The sequence below is a fragment of the Hordeum vulgare genome, chromosome 6H, assembly GCF_904849725.1.
Source record: "Hordeum vulgare subsp. vulgare chromosome 6H, MorexV3_pseudomolecules_assembly, whole genome shotgun sequence".
Lineage (NCBI taxonomy): Eukaryota > Viridiplantae > Streptophyta > Magnoliopsida > Poales > Poaceae > Hordeum > Hordeum vulgare.
The window spans coordinates 75,244,818-75,250,822 of NC_058523.1; the positions used below are offsets into that span (position 1 = coordinate 75,244,818).

Consider the following 6,005-nt stretch of genomic DNA (forward strand, 5'->3'; position numbering starts at 1 on the left):
GACACGCAACATACGCGCATGTACATCTGACATATACATGAACGAATTCAAGAGTGAATCAAATTCAGCAAAAATAACCAAGCAATTTAACACAAACAATCCAAGAGTGAATCAAATTGAGGAAATAAACAAGTATTCCAAGAGTGAATCGAATAAAGATGATCCTCTCCATCATGCTACGTATTGCATCTCCGAGACTTGCCGATGTAGTTCATCTACGTGCAGAACTTCACGACGAATTCACCGGCCTTCTCCGCATTGCCCTTGTTGCCCTCCCCAAGCGACGCTCACCTTCACCATCACTTGCTCGAGCAGTTTCTCATCCGCGCCACCGATGGCTCGCCACGCGCCAGCCATCGTAGTAGTCCTCAACGCAGCCCACATCCCACTCATGGGCGTCATAGCAGAAGCAGCACTCGTAGATTAGCTATGAATGAGCTTTTTAGTTGGGGCTGACTGGTATCGCTGCAGAAATAGGGCAAGTTCAAATGCTACAAGAAATGACCGCTTTAAATGTTGTCCATTGTTCATTGCATAATGTTTCCCTTGCATGGATACTATCGACTTATCGTATTTCATTCCTTCAGTTATTTTCCATGATTACTGAAGTATTTTTGTATTTCCATGATGCATTTTGTGACTGTCTCAGAGAAATTGAGTGCCTAAGTTAGTTTCTAGGATAATCAGTAGCTTCTATTATGCTGATCTATGGAAGGTTAAGTTTCCATTCTCACCTAATGAATGTGTGTGGTATAATAACAAGTAAATTTTATTAATTTGCATATGAAAATATGATTGCTCATATGCAGATGAATTGTTACGTTGTAGGGAACATACATAACAGCCTTAAACTGAATATTTGGAACAAACAAGATGACTAACTTGGTCAGGAAACCCCTAAGTAAGATAATCGTATTCCACCAAAACCAATACTAAGTTTCTCTACATGCCAAAACATACCTGGACATCATAAAGAAACTGAAGTGCCATTCTCTTGCATTATCTGCATCTTCGTCGATAGCTCCCGAATCTTACAAACCCATAGCTTTGGTGTAGATATGTAACCCATCATTTAGTAACCATCAAACTCAATAGTAATATTTATGATATATGTAAAACGGGATCAATGACATAGTTGAAGCTCTAGCAGGTTTAAGTTTTAACTAACCCTATTCAGAATTAATTAACTATAGAAAAGAAACAGATTAGCGAGGAAGCATGAATAATGTCTTAAGAGATAGGAAAATGGTATCGATAAGATGCCACATAAATCATGCTTCCCATAGGAAAATGGCACAAAATATTCCATGGTAAGGAGCAGAAACAAACTGAGAAGCTGAATGCATGTCTAAGAGAGATGGGAAAATGGCAACGATAATTCAGCTATGCATCGCTTGGCGTACTAAAAACAGCACCATTGAATTTTCATCGGTAATCAATGCTATAGTTAAATTACCCTGTTGAAACTCCATTTTGTTGGCTTAATTCACTGAATTTCATTTGCTGACAATAGCCAAACTATTAGGATAAGATACCTGATTTGAGTTTTGTGCTGATGGTTCCAGCCACGGAAAGCATTTGTCAACATGTTGTCCAATGTTTAGAAATCAAATTGATCCAATGTGCGCAAATTCTTCATGCGACCCAATTCAATTGGAAAACCAGAGTTACTCAGCAAATAATTAACATGTGCACCCTCACCTCCATGGGAACCATTTGAAGTACAATCTAGAGTAAAAGCAAGGGGAATAACATGAAAGCTTCAGGTTGTATCGCTCCCCTTGAAAGAAGAGCCAAATAATAGCAGTGGAAAACTTTTGGTCTCTTTGACCACTCTACAAGCTACTCTGCATGAGGAAAAAATCAATGTTATTAGTAGAAATGGCAACTCATCGTCCTCAGGTTTGGTAGAGGAAACTAGAACACATGTCTATCTACTCGCATTATTCAGGTGACGAATCCAGAAACAGCAAATAAGACAATACTAAATATACTTCATATGATTTGGTTTTCATCAAGTGAAGAAAACACAAACCATAGACAGAGGCAAAGCAACTTATAACATCAATCTAAGAAAATTCCCGTGATAAAGATAACTACTACAGAAGAGCAGTTGGCTGGAATGGGACGATCCCGTGATCGACAGGGAGTGGTAGTTCCACATACAAGATACCTAGACTCATTTAGTCAAGTTGATGAGCTTGTGTCATTACCATGTGATAAAGATAACTCCGATTGTGCTACAGAATTCATCGTATAAAACATCCAGCTAGTTACTTTCAGAAATAGAATAGGAAAGAGAAAGCACAAATAATAAGCATGACAAGAAAACTACAAACTTGGAGAAATTACCAGTTCATGAAAATAGAAGTAAACTGAAGCAAACTAAAACCTCGGATAATATTCAGTGTTACATTCTACCCTAAATGGCGAGAAAGACTTCGTCGGGACATTAGGATGAACACCCACAATTGCATAGAACGCAAATTCTAAAGCCTCCTAAATTACTTCACAAACTTATTAGCTACCGCTACCAATGCGTAGTCCAAGTATCCTTAATCCAATAGTTACCTCATGGACATTCAACAAAAAAGAACCCAAGGCGATGTTCCACATGATTTAGGACAGAAGAAATATTGGATGGAATGCAACGACAATGATGTTAGAAGGCATCTCATATTCTTTACTCCATTGTCCTAAGAATTTAGACACTGAAACCTCCTAAATAATGTTTTACAGAGATTTCAATTGTTTGAAATGACATAAGTTTGTCGACAGAATCATCTTTAAAAGGTAGTGTAAAATAGATATATAAGAGAGCCACCAAGCAGCCTGAGTATTTGATATCAAAATTGCCACTCTTCCTCTGCATGTGCAGTTTGACAAGTAAATCATCTACTGCAAATATCAAACAATACCTATTTGATTTTGAAATTATTCGATCGATAAATCAAAGAATACAAGACTGCGCTAAATAAGCAGGCTAGCCATGCTCCACCTTCACTTGATCATGAAATCAGCATGGGAGTGTTGATCCTAATAAAATACTTGACAACAGATATTCCCTGAATTTCTATGAATATCCAACAATGGTACATATTTACTAACCAACAGAAATAGAATTGAATCTCACCTCACAACTAAGGGAAGAGCATTAGAGGTATGCACTTTACGAGGAGGCCAGGAGGGCGATGGTCCTTCAGCAGAAGAAGATGCCTCCTTCATCTCATCCACGGCCTCCCGCGACGGAGGAGGCCTCGACGACTACAGCGGGGAGTGGCTCTTGGAGAGTGTAACATCTTTGTTGATCCATGTCCATCTAGGTTAATATGAAATGTAAAAAAAAGTGAATGAGCTAACTTGGTGTACATCATTAGAAATGATTACTTGCTAAGAGAAACATGTTAGAAAACAGAGCTGCTTATAACCAGTAACAGGGATGTGCAACCTGTAAAAAAATTCCACCTAAATGGACACAAAAACTACAAGCATGTCTCAATAGTTAACTACATATATCCAACTTCAAAAAAAAAATTTGTGGGCAGCAACATTTAAAAAATAGAGATTGTATGGCATAAAAGGGAAATAGACCATAAGTACTATTTTCAGAACCATATTTGGTTCATTAACTAATTACCATGATTAGTCTCATGTGATTTTACTTGCGTCAAACAAACAACATGGATGTGAGTCTCATGTGTTTTTACTTGCAGCAAACCAATTAGAGATATGGGAGTCACATGCTTTTCACTAGTAGCAAACAAAGAGAGCGATTTAGCAAACAATATCTCAAATCTAGCATCTAGTACCATCATACAATACATCTACAATGAAAAAAGGTTTCAGATTCAACACAATCATGCCACAGAAAAGGGGATCAGAATAGGGTTGATGGGGATAAGCTGCAGACCTTTGGTCGTTGGTTGATTGAGAGGGAAGGATGAGAGGTGAAGCTGCATCGCCACCCGCCGGAACACAGTTGCCCGATGGTTGTAGATCTGGATGGCGCTCGTTTCCTGTCCAAGAAAAGCTCCAGAAACAGCAGCTGCCCCACACGAGGGGAGGGTCGCAGGTGGTGTGGGTACGTCCATGGGAGGCCTCGAAACCGAGCCTAGGTTGACCCACCCCCGCATCCATCGTCGAGGGGATCATCCGCCACTCAGCTTGTGAAGGAGGGAAGGGGAGGGGAGGGGATCGGAGCCGCAAGGAAGAAGAGGAGGAGCGGCGACGGCGTAAAAGGTGAGGAGCGAGAGGAGGAGGTGATGACTGATGCGAGAGATGAGAGTGGACTGTGGCGTACGACTACGAACGGCGCGTGGAGAAGACGTGGGCGTGGGGCTGTATATCTGTGGGTTGTTTCCTTGCTTGCCTCTTGAGCTTTCTTCAATCTCTTTACGTGCAGTAATATCTAGTGGAGGTGTTATCCACAGACGTTTTATCTCTTCCTTGACACGGTAAAAGCCATCATGCAGTGAGGACGTGGCATGCCCCAACGAGCTCCTAGACCCCCGCTCTTGGAGAGTGTAATATATATGACGCGAGCTTCGGCCGACAGACGGTACGTATACTCTTCTGTTTTCCATTCTCCTGGCTCCACTGGCGAACTACATACACCATGATTTTGTGGACCAAGGAACGTGACGCTCTGTGGTTATCGTCTGGATTTGAAGGGATTCATAGTAAATTGGGTAGCGTGTGAGCTGTGGCAGTGGCGGGCTGGTTCTTCACTTGGCTCCCGTCGAAAGAACCATGTACGTATTAACTGTAGTTGAATAATTGGTGTTAAGAATCACATTTCTTGGATGCTCATGTGCTGGTGCTAGCTGCATTATATCATTGTTATTGCTTGTAGATGCTAGCCGCATTATATCATTGTTATTGTTGTTAGGTTGTTCTCCTCCCGGTTGAGCCCAACGGCCCAACAGGTCCCTTGGCCTGCGCCCTGATAGGGGGCGTCCAACCCTCTTCTGGTTGGTGGATCCTTGTCGTCAGTGCTATAAAGGGAGGTGAAGGTCCGGACGCACAGTCACGAGGTTGATCGTGCGCCATACACCTCACCGACACCTCCAATCCGATCTAGGGTTAGCGTTAGGCCGACGTGAAGCTCCACCACCAACGGTGCTCGCTCACCGCCGTCGCACTCCCACCATGGCATCGGGCTCGGGTTCCTCGAGACAAGGAAAAGGTAAACGCTCCTCCTCTCCCCACTACCGCAAATCTTCAACTCATCCGATCCAGAGAGTTCTATCAATGGTTTCAGAGCTGGTTGGTGTTGAAATTTCGGTAGAATAGAAAATAAATCCCCTCCCTCCCCCGAAGAACCCTAGAAGGGTAGAGAAAAAAAAGCAAGGCTCACCGGAGAAGGGGCTTGGGCCCGCCGGCAAAGTGCACCGCTGCAAGGCCGCGCCGTTCCTCTCGATCCCGATGGGCATCGGCAAGCCGAGCCGTTCGGACGAAAAACCACCCCAACAAGGCAAAGGATACTGCCGCTGTGCAGGTTGACGGCGGCGCACTCTCCTTCGGGAGCTCGCGCACACCGGCAAGGGGGACAGGGGGCGCCGCCGCATCGAGGGCCTCCGCCGACGCATCTTGGAGCGAAGGGTTTCACGGCGCACTCGCGCCTCTCCCCCTCTCCTAGAAGGATGGAAAGAAAAAGGGGGGAGGAAGCAGAGGCGCGCGCGGCGCGGTGGTCTTCGACCCCGTCACCGAAGGTGGCGTGTGGAAGGATCGGAGGCTACCGTCGGAGGGGGGATGACCCCCGGGTAGTCCCAAGACGATGAGACCGGGTAGGGCGCCTGCCCCACCTGGGCCGGCTGCCCCGGGTCGCACCCGCGGCGGCTGCTCTAGCCGGCTGGCTGGTCAAAGTCAACCGTAATATCACATTGGGCATGCGCGAATGCGAGGACCATGCCCTGCCCTGTGCGCTCGTCATGCATCATGATCAACAGTGCATCCGTCATCATCAACAATGCACGTGTCGTCATGTACAATGCGTCCCATGTCCC

General features: G+C 44.6%; 1 long non-coding RNA gene across 2 annotated transcripts; it reads right to left on the reverse strand.

Annotated features, from left to right (window-relative positions):
* On the reverse strand, positions 1–4,350 carry LOC123401357. 2 transcript variants are annotated; one of them, XR_006611073.1, is made up of 4 exons: positions 3,911–4,350; positions 3,134–3,319; positions 961–1,842; positions 1–465 (listed from the first exon to the last, which is right to left on the reverse strand). It is a non-coding gene; the product is annotated as an uncharacterized LOC123401357 (long non-coding RNA). The 2 variants fall into 2 exon arrangements; XR_006611072.1 differs by having other exon boundaries at positions 961–1,847; positions 3,911–4,348.
* Between the last annotated feature and the right edge of the window lie 1,655 nt (positions 4,351–6,005).